Raw genomic sequence first — 17,313 nt, forward strand, 5'->3', positions numbered from 1 at the left:
CCTTATGAAACCTTGATAATTTATAAATTATTATTTTGTCATATCTTACACTGTCCAACATCTCCCTTCACCCACTTTTCTGTTGTCTGTCCCCCGGGGAGGAGGTTATACGTAGATCTCTGGGATCAGTCCCCTCTTTTCTATCCCACCCTCCCTCCACCCTCCTGGTATCGCCACTCTCGTCACTGGTCCTGAAGGGATCATCTGTCCTGGATTCTCTGTGTTTCTAGTTCCTATCTGTACCAGTGTACATCCTCTGGTCTAGCCGGATTTGTAAGGTAGAATTGGGATCATGATAGTTGGGGGGAAGGAAGCATTTAAGAACTAGAGAAAAGTTGTATGTTTCATCATTGCTACATAGCACCCTGACTGTAAGGGGGTGTCCGGTTGCCTACAGATGGGCTTTGGGTCCCCCTCATTCACAATGACATGATTTTTTGTTCTTTGTTCATCCTAGATTTTAGACCATAGTACAAATATGCTAATTGCCAAGAGAATGCTGAGTATGTTTTTCCTTTTCTTTCTGAAAATGGAGTAGCAGGCCAAATATGTTTGAGAACCAGTGGGTTCACTTTCAGGACACTGTTTATTGATAGCTTTTCATTTTGATATATTAATTTAATTTAATAAAATTCCATTTAATTAATTAATTTTATTTTATTTAATAAAATTTCTATCATTTTAGCCCATATTTTAAAATAAATACAATTTAATAAAATATAACTTATTTTATATTATAATTGTAGTATATTATATATAATTAAATTATGTCTAATCTAATATAATTATATTATATTGTAATTTATATTAAATAAAATTTAATAACTATAATTTAATAAAAATAAAATTTCTATCATTTTAGCCCATATTTTAAAATCATTTTATTGGCATATACCATTGAGTGGTTTAAATATATTGAAGAGCTGGGCAATCATTGCCATATTCAATTTCTGATCATTTTCATCATTCTTGTATCCATTGTTATTAGTTACACATTTCCCCTCTACCTCCTCTGTCATAACCATGAAGATATATTCATCTAGTTATTATCACTATAGATTTACCTATCCTAGAGTTCCTATCAAGAAAATCATACAAAATATCAGCAACAACAAAATGAAATGAAGGTAAACGTCAAAGTAAAGCAGAAAATAATAAACATAAGAACAAGTTAAAAATGGGTCAAAAGGGAAAGCAAATGATAAGATGTTATATTTTAAATTAATGATAGCTGTAGCAATTCATTTTTCAATGCGCCCTGAGGACAAACTATTCACCTATCTAGACAATGGTCCAAAGAAGCTCAGTGGAGATTCAGTCCCTGTGCAGACTGTGAATGGATTTTGGATTTTCACCATTATCCACACTTGTCTGCAAACTATGTGCTCAGAATTTAAGCTTTAATACAATTTCCTCCACTGGTCTTTAATATTTACCATCAATTAGTGGTTGACCAGGTCTGGTGTGATTATTATGTGTGGACTTATCTGACACCTCACTTGTCTACATTTTTTTAAAACAAGCCTTTAAGACCCCAGGAGCTTTGTCTGGGAGCCAGACACTATCTACGTTCTTCACTACACTTTACTATATAGGTTTATCTCCAATAACCACTTCTTGAGGGCAAGTATTGAACAAGACCAAATCATAAGAACAAAGGATTCTTAAATTAGGGTGTAGTCCTATTTAAAAATTTTCACTTGGTTTCATATGAACTGGAACCCTAGTAGCAAACAATATTTTTCACGTATCTTGCATATGCATATATTTTATAGATTATGATTTTCATATATTTATTATTAAGACAGAACATGACAGTCTCACATTAAAAGCATTCTTTCATAATTATAATCAAGTAATACATTTTGTAATAAAATTGTAAAACACATGAGAATTTATAAGGTATTAATATTATATGTCATATGACATGTAGTATTGGACAGAAGAAACATCCTGGAAAGGGTAAACGTCACCCGGGTCTGAAGTACAAGTAATATTTAGACAGAAAGAAAATAGGTGTTCTGGTTAAGGATGTGACAGCAATAGTAGCTACTATTTATTAAACGTCTACCATATGACAGATGTGCGTGTACATAGGTCTCACGTATTTCTAGTTCCAGTTCAGATATAAGGGGTCAACGACTCTAAGGTTTGAACTAACTTGCCGAATGACTTTCAAGAATTGTGAGCAATGTTTTAGGCTCAGGTTTGCCTGACCCCAAATCCCTCTACATGGAACTAATGACAGGTGTAAGGACTGCTGATGGCAGCATGACGTATGCCATTGTTCAGTGTCATCTTGTCAGTCTGACTCATACGTGCATAGCTACCCTATGCACAGTTAATGAAAAACGTTGCCAGACGCTGCACCACCCTCACAATTGGTGCTATGTCTGAGCCCATCATTGAAATCACTTGTCAAATCATCTTGTTGAAGAAACTTCCTGTTTTGCTGACCTTTTACTTTATTATCCTTAGGAAAAAGGAAATAGCTAGATAGATAATGCATAGCTAGATGAGCGATACAGATACATAGGTAGGGAGAGAGAGAGAGATACTGCTATTCTCTCTCTCTTTCTCAAATGCTGGTTCATAGTAACCCTATAGGACAGAGTAGAATTGCCCCTGTGAGTTTCTGAGACTGTAACTTAATGGGAGAAGAAATCCTCATTTTTTTTCCGAGGAGCTGCTGATGGTTTTAAACTGCTGACCTTGTGGTTAGAAGTCAATGAGTAATCACTACATCACCAGGGTTCCCCATCTATTAGGGAATTTTTGTAAAATTCTTGAAAAAATTAAAATTCCATTGTATTCTAATTTCATTTCCCCAAAACTTATGGATGCTCTTTCACATACATAAATTAGGAAGGAGTTTGGGACAATACATTAAGCATTTTATTAATTTAAAAGCATTTCTCTACTTCCAGTATACTAAGTGCAATATCGTTTCCACTCAGAGATAATATTGTATAATACTGTCTCAACACTATATTCTAAATGTTTCTTTCTTTGGATGAAGCTGGGAATAAGCCAGATAAATAAAGAAGATTACTGTAACAATCATTCAAGCTAAATATTCTTACCGATGTCTGGATGGAAAGTGTCTATATGGAAAGACGGGTACTATATACCCTGGTTTGGGCTCTCTCCATGCCCCACGCCCCTCACCCCTTACCACAATTCCCCTTTTAAGGGCAGCTAAATCAATCTCTTGCCCATGAATGTCACTTTGAAATGGATTACAAATGTACCCCTTCTAGGGCAATTATCTTTGACTGACACGAGTCATCCACAACTACAGAAAGCCTAATTCCATCAAAGAACAAGAAAAATCAGATCATTGAAAATGAGGAGCAGTGCGGAGTGGGGACCAAAGTCCATCTGTAGCCAACTGGACATCCCCTACAGAAGGGTGGCAGGGAGGAGACAAGCCAGTCAGGGTGCAGGGTAGCAACGATGAAACATATGACTTTCCTCTAGTTCTTAAATGCTTCCTCTCTCCACCCTCCCCACTATCATGATTCCAATTCTACCCTACAAATCCAGCTAGACCAGAGCATGAACACTGGTACAGATAGAAACTGGAAACACAGGAATCCAGTACAGATGAACCCTTCAGGACCAGTGGTGAGAGTGGCAATACCAGTGGGGTGGGGGAGTGGAGGGAGGGTTGTGTAGAGAGGGGAAACCATTTACAAGGATCTGCATATAACCTCCTCCCTGTGGGACAAACAACAGAAAAGTGGGTGAAGGGGGACGTAGGACAGTGTAAGTCACAACAAAATAATAATAATTTATAAATTATGAAAGGTTCATGAGGGAGGGGGTGTGGAAGGAGGGGGAAAATGAGGTCACCATGACTCAGAGTCCACCTGATGACAGCTGGTATGGAAATGGAATAAGGTTCCCTCTACCACTTTCATTTACAGTCTGATCGTCTGATTCTTGTCTCTATGAACCATAAGTAACATGAACAAAGACGTTATGCAAGTTCATGATTTCTGTCCTCCAAAGTCCCAAGATGATGTTTACAAGTATATTGAATAAAACTTCACTTTAATTAGCCCAGAACAAGTCAAAATGTTAAATGTAGAGATGAAAAACATCACTGAGGAACTCCAAGGGCAAGTTCCTGGTAGTTTTGTACATGGAAGGAGTCGCTAAGAGATCATTTAGTATACTTTCCACATTTTATACTTAAAGACATAAAACTAGAAGTGTAAATCGTAGAATCAAGGGATTAGAACAAATTGATAGTATAGAAAAGTTTGAAATTCTTGACTCCAAACAATGTTTCTGATTTCCTTTAATACCAGGTCATTTACCTGGGACGGTGCAGCTTTTGGGAAAGACAGACATCCCTCGCAGACTGGTTTTGGGAGGATTTGGTGCAGAGAGCTAAGAAAGCACCGCTATAGGGAAACAGTAAACCCCACCTGGGCAGGGGGGATTGAGAAAACCATATGGAAAAGACGTTCACTTTCTTCTGATCACTTTTCCTCCCTGTTCTCATTCAGCATCACTTCTTTCACGGCTGACTTTAGTGGTAATCACTCAGAATAGGCCCAAGTTTATAAAGATAGAATTATCCTTAGTCAAGAGTAAATGAATTAGAAGGAGAGGTATATACAACCTGCAGAATAGTAGGTTTAATGTAATCAAGAGAAATCCTAGAAATCAAAACATAGGGTCTGTAGAAAGCTGTTGACAATTATTTCAGCTCTAGATTGTACTAAAGGCAGTGACTTTCAAGCACTTACTTGAAAGCCCTTGGCAGCTGCCCATCCACCTGCCCAGAGCTGCTGTTAAAGAATCAGAACTTTTTCTTGTCTTCTAATTCATGACAGACGCTCTAGTTGGAGGGACCCAAACAATCTCAGCACAGTAAGGGAATCTGGCAAATACAATTCCAAGGTTTCTAGTAACTGCAACACGGAGGGCGATTACGGTGAGGAAAGGATAAAGATTAATACAACAGGAAATATTTTGCAAATAGTTACAGTAGATTCTTGCTATCAACTTCCTCAGATCTCTTCCCCACTGCCTCTCCCTCTTCTCTGCTAGAATTCCTAAAACTCCTTCAAACTCAAGATGGAATGCTCCCTGTAGGCAGTAGCCAATCTGTGGAGACAAGTGGTCTTTCTTAATTCTCCATGCCTTAATGCCTCTCTTTTGTCCTTGTTAAAGGGCTTGGACTTGACAAAATTGGGTAAACATTAAGAGTCAATCATGGCAAGCTCTAACATTTAACAGTAGCCTTGTCAACCATTAGTACATGCATGCTAAAGGCACCTTAGCCCTGGTAGTGGAGTGGTCATAAAGTGGACTGCTACTGACAAGGTCAGTAGTTCTAAACTACCACCCTACTCCATGGGATAATGATGAGGCTTTATACTCCATCGAAGAGAAAACCCACAGGATCAGTTTCACTTTGTCTTGTAGGGTTTGGGTGAGTTGGAATTAACCAGGGGGGGTTCACCTTTTCGCAACTCCTAACAGCATCTCAAATGCTAGCTCTCATTTGCTGGGCAAAGTTTGCTACAGTATTCCTGACACATAACCATACAATCTAATGAAATATTTTTAATATCAACTCCTTCTGAGAAATCTTCCTCTTTGAAAGTTGAATCTTTTAATTCAAAAACCAAAGTCGGATTTGTGTATAGTCACATCAGCTGCTTTTGAAGGCCTAAACATTAATATGAGTCCAATATTCTGAAGTCCCATAGAATAAGGTATTCTCTTTTCTCAGAGCAGAGCTAATATTTGAAAGCAGTTTTAATAGTTCTCTTTAATAGACCCCAGTGTCTTCTTTAAGCAGAAAAATAACAAGTTACTCTAATCATTCTCTGTGAATTTATCATGATGTTTGCTTGTTGTTGTCATTAGACACCATAGCGTATATTCTGACTCATGTTGACCTTATGCACAGCGGACTGAAATACTGCCTGTCCTGTATGATCTTCACAATGATTGGTCTGTTTGAGCCCATTGCAACTACTTTGTCAATGCATGCCATTGAGGGGTCTCTGTTTGTTTTTTTCATTTTCACTGGCCCTCATTTTACCAAGCATGACATGTCCAAAGTGCTGTATCATGTAGAACAAATTGTACAGTGCTCGCAATAGTATTCAGTGATTGACAGATGGCTTCACGTAAATGCTTACCCTTCTTTCCATTTTTCCACTCACTTTTATAATGCTGTCCCCGAGATGTACTTCCTGTTTCACTTTTAGTCGTGTCATCTAGGGTCAGGTTAGGGTTCTGACTCCAGATAACCTCACACAATTAGCTCATACTAAGGTTGTTGTCAAGAAACAGGTCCAACTTTTTTCCATTGGCATTTGGGCTCAGTTGACACTTCGCATGGTGCTGTCAACCATAGGGTTTTGAATGACTGGGTTTTCTAAAGCAAATTGGCAGGCCTTTCCTCTGTGTATACCCCCAATTCTAAACTCTCAGTTACCATTTGAGCACACTAATCGCTGGCACTACCAAAGGAACTCTGGTACCCAGTCAGGTAGCTTCCAATCTTGTTCTTTCTAGGCATCACCGAGTCCATTCGGACTCTTAGCAGCCCTCTCTACGACAGAACAAAACAAAACGCCGCGCGGTCCTGTGTCCGTCTCACAGTTGTTTCTAAATGGGTTCTCAGTGTAGCAGCCATATGTCAGTCTATCTTGTTGAGCATCTTCCTTTTTTTTCACCGTCCTTCTACTTTACCCAGTATGATGTCCCTCTTCAGGGGTGGTCTCTCCTGATAGCATGCCTCAAGTATGTGAGACGGAGACTTTACCCAGTATGATGTCCCTCTTCAGGGGTGGTCTCTCCTGATAGCATGCCTCAAGTATGTGAGACGGAGTCTTGCCATCCTTGCTTCCAAGGAGCAGTCTGGCTATACATCTTCCAAGATAGAATTGTTTGTTCTTTTGGAAATCCATGGTACTTCAAAAAAAAAACATTTTATTAGGAGCTTGTACAATTCTTATCATAATCCATACATGCATCCATTGTGTCAAGCATATATGTACATTTGTTGCCTTCATCATTCTCAAAACATTTGCCTTCTACTTGAGCCCTTAATATCGGCTGCTCATTTTCCCTGCTCCCTCCCCACTGTCCCCTCCTTCGTGAACCCTTCATAATTCATAAATTATTATTATTTTGTCATATGTTACCCTGTCCGACGTCTCCCCCCCGCCCTCTTCTCTGCTGTCCGTCCTCCAGGGAGGAGGCTATATGTAGATTCTTGTCATCAGTTCCCCCTTTCTACCCGACATTCCCTCCATCCTCCAGGCATTGCCACTCTCACCACTGGTCCTGAAGGGATCATCTGTCCTGGATTCCCTCTGTTTCCAGTTGCTATCTGTACCAATGTACATCCTCTGATCTAGCCAGATTTGTGAGGTAGAATTGGGATTATGATAGTGGAGGGGAGGAAGCATTTAAGAACTAGAAGAAAGTTATGTTTCATTGTTGCTACCCTGCACCCTCACTGGCTCATCTCCTCCTCACAACCATTCAGTAGGGGGTGTCCTGTTGCCCACCGATGGGCTTTGAGTCTCCACTGTGCACTCAACCACAGTCACAATGATATGATTTTTTGTTCTTGGATGCTTCATACCTGATCCCTTTGACAGCTCGTGGTCACACAGGCTGGTGTGCTTCTTCCATGTGGGCTTTGTTGCTTCTGAGCTAGTTGGCCGCTATCTTCAAGCCTTTAAGACCCCAGGCATTATATCTTTTGATGGTCGGGCACCATCAGCTTTCTTCACCACATTTGCTTTTGCACACATTTGTCTTTTGTGATCGTATCAGGAAGGTGGGCACCCACTGATCTGATTTTTAGTTCTTTGATGTCTGGTAACTGGTTCCTTCTACACCTCGTGGTCAGACAGGCTGGTGTGCTTCTTCCATGTGGGCTTTGATGCTTCTCAGCTAGATGGCCGCTTGTTTACCTTGAAGCCTTTAAGACCCCAGACGCTATATCTTTTTATAGCTGGGCATTATTAGCTTTCTTCACCACATTTGCTTATGCCCACATTATCTATATAGGAGTGTGGGGAAACAGATCTACGTGCATATATTTATAGGTTTAGTATTAAGGCAGCAGATGGACACTGAGCCTCCACTCAAGCACTTCCTCAATGCAAGAACACATTGTTCTATTAAATTGGCATTCCAGGATGCACACCTTCCTGACATGATTGCTGAAGAAAAATGTGAGCATAAGCAAATGTACCTGTGTACATGTTCCAGTCCAGTCTGAACTGGGAAGCACCTCTGGGGTCATGGTAGTGGGGGGTGAGGAAACTTCAAGGAACCAGAGGACTATAGTGTGTTTCATCAATGGCCCCTCTGTTGAGAGATTGTTCCACTGTCTACAGATGGGCTTTGGATCTCTGCTCCAGCCCCCTCATTCTCAGCAATATGTTTTTGTTTGTTATGCTGATGCAAATCTCTATGAAAGCAAGCAGCCTAGCCTTTTTCTGAGTCTGCTGAATGGCTGGTGGATTTGAATCTTAGACCTCGCAGTCACCAAATCAAAACTACCCCACTATGCCACCAGGGCTCCTTCTCTTCACATACAGTTCTTCTAAATGTTCTTGGCATGGTCTTGGTCCAGGTTTGCCATATGCCCACATTATTGAGACAGGGAAAGAAAGAAAGATTACACAATATACATGTAAAGTGAGAGTTATAAAGAAACCCCAGTGAATGAATGTATCCTGAAGCAATCCAAATATAAATATAGGGAAGGATGATTAAAGGCAAGTGGAGTATTCTAACCTAACACTAAACAATTACTAGGCCATCGGGAGGGAAACATTTGCCTTTAGACTTTGTCCACATGTTAGGCTGCCAAAATGTGCTGATAGAGTAAATATTGTAAAAGGCAAAACATTGCTCACCAGAAATATTCATTAAACACATATTTCTCAAAAAAGTAATTTCTCTTGCATGTACCCAATATAGATTTTTCAGTAGCTTTAGATATGCCAGTGCAGTAGAAGGGAACATAAAAATAAACGGAACTTAACTGTGTTCTCTGTCCCATATTAGACACTAAAACTGAGTTATGCTTCTGCGTATTCCCAGATGGCCTATAATCACTTTCAAGCCTTTTATTTATGACATGCACCTAAGAAAGGAGAACAAAATCCATAAAATTCTTAAACAGAATTAAATAGACTAAAAATTATTAGATTCCTATGATTTTGTTACTGTAAATTTTTATATTTCTATTTTTAAGCTTTATATAAGTCTAATGTCTCTGCCAAAATAGGAGAAGGGGAGAAAAACCATCCCTAAATATTAATAGTATTCTATCCAAGCACTATTTGAATAAGCAGTATAGTATCAATACAATAAATTCATTAGTCTTTGGTAAACCACTTTGTATTTTGAGAAACAGCTCATTTCTACCGGAACTGTAAATTGAAAAGATATTGGTTTGTTATGCTTTTTGGATTTTTTGCTGTCTTATAAACTTGGTCATTCTTTTTTCCCCCTGAGTTTATCTAGTTTATTTTTAAGTATAATTATTTTATGATGACATTTTTTCAAAATCTATGAATATTTAGGAGTTCAGTAGATCTAATTTGTGAGCATAGTAGAACTCTTCAGTGAAACATCCTGATTTGAAGACTATCCTACACAAGGACTTGTAAGTCAGCACATAAGACAGTGCCATCCTTGACTGTAACCAAAATATTAAGCACTATTCATAATGCTCAAATTTGAAACCAGGTGAAATGTTCATCAGATGGTGAATGGCTAACAAAATCTGGTGCATACATACTGTGGAATAGTACTCTGGTATATAGAACATTCTCTAGACCCGAAGAAAAGGCTAACTGTGCATCCATGGCTGGATAAACATGTGGTACACACAATGGAACTTTACTCTTACATGCTGCTGCAACATGCTGAGTGAAATAAGTCAGGCACAAAAGGAGGATATTGTGTGATCCCACATGTATGAAATATCTAGAAGAGGCAAATGGAAACAGATCTAAATTTGTTAATGGTTACCTCCTGACCAAACCCCCATGAGGTAGCCTGTGTTTATCCACACATTTCTCCTAAAATTTCAAGGCATGACCCTCCCACCAAGACCACAAAGTGACCAATCCCTCCTGGCAGTTTGTGGACACTTCATGGGTTGACAAGGCTGGGCTCTACGTCATCTCATTTGAATCATATATGGACCAGTCCCTGCAAGGTGCATATTAATTGTAGGGCAGACAAGGCAGAAAATATCACACACACACACAAAAAGAAAATATCACACCAAGCTGTTGACAGTTTACCCAGGAAGTGTCAACCAACCGAGATAAAAGTAACAACTCCTCTGGTGTAGAAAACTAATGCAGGGCTTAGGAGGAAATTCTCCAAAGCTGGTTTTGCAGAGAAACAAGGTCGAAGGTTATGTAAAGGCGTTGATTTCATAAGAAAGAGGACCTCATTGTGCAGAGAATACTCAGCTTCTATTCATGAAAATGAGAAAAATAAATCTAATTATGATCGATGTACAACTGAACATGATAAATGCAATCGTCAATTATATGGGCAAATATTGAAGTGGCCCATGTTTTGTTGAAGCTCTATTTACCACAATACAAAATGTTAGTAAAATTCACTGTTTCTTGTAAGACAGGGCTCCAAACTCGGTGGTTTACGGGCAGAATGCGTATAGCTCATGGAGGCATCTCCTGAGTGAGATAGCCTTAGGTCTGACAGAATTTGTGTAAGTTTTGCTGGACAAAAACTACTTTTAAGACATCCCAAGTTAATAAATTAGTGGAAATAAATATATTGCTACAAAATTATTGAAACCTTTATTAAGAAAAACTATTAAAATGTGAAGCTATACACTTCTGAAGGAAGTATTGCCATCTCTCGAGCTCTGTAGTCTTCAAAACAGCAATTTTGGCAAATGTGAGGGACCCAAATTGTGATCTTTAGAAAGGTTCCTTGATTTGGGTGAACAAAAGGTTGTAGGGTGGATGGGTAAGATTTCCCACCAAAATGCTCATAGGAGAGCCCCTGCTATTCCCAAAGAAGACGTAGGTACCCGGCTGTGATGGAATTTAAGCAACATTTCTCAGTACAATGTCCCTGACCTTTTTCTCTTTGTATTAAACTTTCCTGATCATACTTGAAGCAAAATGTGGTGCTGATTGTACAATTTTTCTTGATAAGATTGAACAATTGAATCATTTGATTGTGCGATATATAGATTGTGTGCCAATAAAAATGTTAGGGGGAAAAAGAAAACCGTTTCCGAATGTCTATGTGGTAAATCTGTCCTACAGGGTCCATATGAGTTGAAATCAACTCACTATCTAGGGGATTTGTCTTGATTTGGTTAGTTTCCTGTCTTTCAAATCATTGACAAGAAGTATTGTAGAGTCCATTCTAGATCCATGTCCTGGGGAGCAATCTGGGATCTTAATATGCAGAACAACATGGGGAAAAATGATCTGCTGTATTTTATCTAAAGATCAGCTATTTTTAAACACCTAGAAATTTTAAATTATTAGCCTTTTGCATGAATTTCTTTGTGCTTACTTGTGTTTTAGTTAATATCACTTTCGATGTTGTTTCTTCTTTTAAGCTGGTTCTTTTTTAAATAGTTGCCAATTTGCTTCTTAATAAATGAATAAAGTCTCCAATACAAACAACTACCAAGAAAATCCAACCAAGAGATGCCATATGAAACCAAGGTCTGATTGTGCATGTTGAATATATTTTACTGTAGAATTAAGCCTACAACAAACAAGAGGATTAGAGTGACAATTCAACATGTAAATATCAAGTTCCAGCAATATCACAATGATTCAAATAACAAATTCAATAAAAAAGAGAGAAGTGAGTTTAGTTATTTTTTTTAATAATAATGATAAGTAAAAAATGTTATTTTAAAGAGAGAAATCTAATAATAAAAATTGGAGGTGTTAAATATGAGGTATTAGGTTGTTAGATTTATTCAGGTTCAATTAACATACCAAAAAGTTTTCTGGTTCTGGGAGAAAAATTCAGGGTACTCTCTCAATTGTATCCATCTAACACTGTAATAAAGAAATACAACAGTTTCATTACTGGCCCAAATTCCCTTGTACCCCTTTGTAATACTCTGCTATCCCTACAATGTCCTATAACCATTGATAACATGGGAACTCCTATACTCACGGCTTCTCCAGCATGTTACATAAATGAAACCGGGCAGTGTGTTTCCTTTTGTACCTCGTTCCTTTCAGTTAGAAAGAAGCTTTTTAGATGGATCCCTGTAGTTTTGTATATCAGTTTGCTTTTGTGAGATTGCTTTGATTACTACACACTCTTCCAGGAAGTCATTGTATAGTTGCAATCTAATTTCTTTATTCCTTCCACAGTATGGCCATTTGTGCTATTTTAAAGTTTTGACTATAATGAGCAGAGATTACATAAATAAACCGTTATATAAATCAACCGTCATATTTATTTGCATAAACACATTTTCATTCCTCCTTAGTGAACACTGAGAAATGGATCACTGGCTTAGAGGAAAGATGTAACTTTTTAGCCTTTATAAGAAACGCTGCATGTTTTCAAAGTGGCTATAGCATTTTCATTCTCACCTACCAGGGCTGAGAATTCCAGGGGCTCCCCATATTTTCCAACCCTCTAATTACTGTTTTCTATTACTGCTGCAATGAGTTATCACAAATTCCTCAGTTTACAGTAGCACAAGTGTCTTTCTGGCTGGACAAAAATAAATGTGTGAACAGGACAGGGGTTTTCTTCTGAAAATTCTAGAGTACAATTGCTTTCCTTGACCAACACCTCAAATCCTTATTCATACTCCTAGAGCCTTTGCTCTGTCTTCACATTCTTTTTTTATTAAATCGTTCTCTTAGGGGCTCATACAACTCTTATCACAATCCATACATACATCAATTGTGTAAAGCACATTTGTATATTCATTGCCTTCATCATTCTCAAAACATTTGCTCTCCACCTAAGCCCCTGGCCTCAGCTCATTTTTCCCCTCCCTCCCCCTTCCCCCCTCCCTCATGAACCCTTGATAATTTATAAATGATTATTTTGTCATATCTTGCACCATCCGATGTCTCCCCTCACCCACTTTTCTGTTGCCTGTCCCCCAGGGAGGAGGTCACATGTAGATCATTGTAATCGGTTCCCCCTTTCCATCCCACATTTACTCCACCCTCCCGGTATCGCTACTCTCACCCCTGGTCCTGAAGGGATCATCTGCCCTGGATTCCCTGTGTTTCCAGTTCCTATCTGTACCAGTGTACATCCATGTACCAGCCAGATTTGTAGGGTAGAATTAGGATCATGATAGGAGGGTGGATGGGAGGAAGCATTTGGGAAGTAGAGGAAAGTTGTGTGTTTTATCGTTGCTACATTGCATCCTGACTGGCTCATCTCCTCTCCACAACTCTTCCATAAGGGGATGTCCAATTGCCTACAGATGGGCTTTGGGTCTCTACTCCGTACTTCCCCTCATTCACAATGATATGATTTTTTGTTCTGATGATTCCTGATCCCTGATCCCTTCGACACCTCATGATCGCACAGGCTGTTGTGCTACTTTCATGCGGGCTTTGTTTTTTCTCAGCTAGATGGTCACTTGTTCACCTTCAAGCCTTTAAAACCCCAGATGCTATATCTTTTGATAGCCGGGCACCATCCACTTTCTTCACCACATTTGCTTATGCACCCATTTGTCTTCAGCAATCATATCAGGGAGGTGAGCACACAATAATATGATTTTTTGTTCTTTGATGCTGATAACTGATCCCTACGGCACCTCGTGAGCACAGCTTTCTTCACCACATTTGCTTATGCACCGGCTTTGTCTTCAGTGATTGTGTTGGAAAGGTGAGGATCGTGGAATGCCAGTTTAATAGAGCAAAGTGTTCTTGCATTGAGGGAGTACTTGAGTGGAGGCCCAATGTCCATCAGCTACCTTTACTAAATCTATACATATATGCACATAGATCTATTTCCATATCCTCATATATAAATATATGAATATATGTACATGCCTGTATTTAGACCTCTATAAATGCCCTTTATTTCCTCTATTTCCTTTTACTTTCCTCTTGTCCCACTATCATGTTCAGCCTTCATTAGGGTTTCAGTAATTTCTCTGTTACATTACCCTTGGTCACACTCTACCAGGCCTCCTACATCCTCCTCACCACCAATTTGGATCACTTGTTGTTCCCTTGGCCCTGGGTTTGTCAACACCACTACCTTTTCCCCCACCTCCCCCTCTCCCATGTCCCCCCGGGACTTTCGGTCCCGTTGTTTTCTCCTCCAGATTGTTCATCCAGCCTGTCTTATTTAGAAAAACCTGCAGAGATAATAACATGCACAAAAAAAGACAGAGCTAAACCAAGCAACAAAATAAAACAAAACGACACAACAACAACAAGCCAATGACAAAAAACAAAACAAAAAAGGAAAGCTTGTAGTTAGTTCAAGGACTGTTTGTTGGCCTTTAGGAGTGTTTTCCAGTTGAGTCTGTTGGGGCGTCAAGCCCTGGCCCCAAAGTCTATATTTGGTATTCCCTAGGGACTTCGTTGTTCTGTTCCCCTTGATGTTCTGTTCCATGCCCTTAGTGTTTTGCCTCAGTATGGTGGGATCAGATCGGGCGCAATTCCCACACTGTTTCTCCAGTGTTGTCCCCTGTAGGGCTATGTGTCAGTGAGGGATGTCATGTCTCATAGTGGGGTAAGCCATTGAGTCTTCTCTGTGGATTGGCTGCTCTGAGAGGGAAACTCTTCATCAAGGCTTGGTGGGCCAGGATGTGCTCCACTCTTTCTTCCTTCCCCTTCATTTGCTCCCGTGTGCTCTGATCAGACATGTCCCTCTCCCAGAGCTGCAGTTTCAGTTCTGTCCTCTGAAACAAATTCTTCTGGGGGAAGGGGCAGGTGTCCACGAACTGTCTTCACATTCTACAGACTGACTTTTGCCTCTTGTTTCTACTTTTAAGAACTCATGGATAATCTTTTTATTTCCAGGTGCATAGCTCATTAGAGTGTGGGCATCATTGTTTGGGTGGAGGTGGTGGCAATTATTTACCATTCATTTTACTAGAATGCATATTTATGTATATGCTAATATGTTTTAATATATAGGGTCATTTATTGTGTTTTTTATTTACAGTCCTCTAATGAGTTAGGAGTCCTTGGGTGGTATAAACACATTAAAAATGATAGAAAGGAAGTAGTTGATCTCAATTGTCCCTTCACCAATTCGACTCCGTGATTATTCACACATAAGAGAGCAGATAAGGCTATTCTTGGTTTAATGTACTGCTAGGTACAAGAGACAAAAAAAATGAGATAATAATTGACTCATTGAGGTAGAGATCTGTGATAAATATAGTCAGGTGTTCTACAACTCAAAAGTTATATTTATTCTAGGCACTCGTTAAATAAATAAATAAATAAATAAATAAATAAATAAATAAATAGACACATAAATCAATGAACAGACAAACAAAGGCATCTATTAGTTAAGCGGAGCCTTGGTGGCTTAGTGAGTTACATATTTGACTGCTAATGGTAAGGTTGGCAGTTCTAAACTACCAGCTACTCTGGGGGGGGTTTCTATCTCAGTAAAGATTTACTGTCTAGGAAACCCATAAAGGGCAATTCAACCCTGTTCTATAATGTTGCTCTGAGTTAAAATTAACTCAACTGCAATGAGTTTGCTTTTTGTGTTTTGGTATTAGTTAAGTAAGGTATATAATAGATAAGCTATAGAATACAAATAATTTTTTTTAATTTTTCATAAGACATTGTTGGGGGACTTGGATCTATAAGCAAATAAATACACAGTGGTAGAGATATTTGCATAAAGAAGAATCACATTTAAATTAAGACACAATTTTTCTATAATTCCGAATTAGCATTTATTTGAGGCTGAGTTAGATTTTAATCTTGGCAGATTTAAGGGGTAATTTTTAATAGTACTAGATGGCATGAAATGTATTTATGGACATTTCAAGTAGTATTTTCAATGAGAAAGATATCTAATTTTGAGCTACTAAAACAGCATGGCATAGTCATACATTTCTTTCTGAATAATAATCACTCAGAGATACAGGGTTCTTATTTATAGCATCAAGCATGAGAGTAACAATGTTCAAAAATGAGGTTAAATAGACTAAAATTTACCATCATGATAATTATTAACATGCTTAACTTATCTTTTAAAACACTTAAGAATTCTATGATAATTCTTCATTTAATAGTTGTGCCAGTTTAATAAACACACACACAATCATTATTTCTTGACATTAATGAAGTCAACTCTTCCAGCACAATTTGAATAGGCAATTGAACACCAGGACTGAAAATTACATTAAAACCAGGTCAGCTGCTCTGAATTTCTAACAATACATCCACAATTCCATGAAGGGCAATCTTAAACCATTTCCAGAACAGCCTGTACATCTTTATCTTAAAATTCCAAATGTTTCAACAATAGACAATTGTTAAGAACTAGACAATTATTTTTCAGCACCCATTGATTAATGACTTAGTCTGTGACACTGGGAGAAACTGTGGAACAAAGGAGTCCATTATAATAATGCAGAGGCATTAAACCATCTTCATTAATAGGATATTCTGAATTCATTTTCTCATAAAACTAAATATGTCATAAGGAATGTAGAGAGGTGAGCATTTTAAATATGTTTTGAAAACTCGATTAAAAAAAGACTCAATGATGCTATCATCCTCTACTAAAATTCATTCTCTCTCTCTCTCTCTTTCACACAAACACACACACACACACATGCTGAGTTAGCCCAGTATAACAATCATCATAAAACTGTATATTTGACACTACAAGAAATTGATGATACTTTTAAATTCATATGCTCTCAGTTGGTATTAGCATGCAGAAATCCAACATTTTGTGTAATTTCTTGAATAAAAAATGTCATCATAACAATACAGTAGTTATTCTGCTATCTCATTTCAGGAACCTTCCATACTGGGGAATTTATGTATTCATAGCAGGAAAGATATGGTTTTAGAAAACAAGATGGTTTGGAATTTTTTTTATTTTAATATTGTTTAAGAGCTAAATTTTGTTAATAAAGCCCCTATTGTTAGCAGGATGACTGCAGAGATATTATTATTACCATATTATTTAACTTCATTAAAATCCTCTTAAATAAATAGCTTGGTTATCATAAGACTTATCCTATACAAAGATCGGTAGCTTTCTTCTCTTGCAGTAACTACACGAGGTTAATTCACAGTGAACTAAGCAAAGCAGCTT

This window comes from Echinops telfairi, unplaced genomic scaffold (genome assembly GCF_000313985.2).
Source record: "Echinops telfairi isolate 266 unplaced genomic scaffold, ASM31398v2 ScPeMD7_31;HRSCAF=116, whole genome shotgun sequence".
NCBI lineage: Eukaryota > Metazoa > Chordata > Mammalia > Afrosoricida > Tenrecidae > Echinops > Echinops telfairi.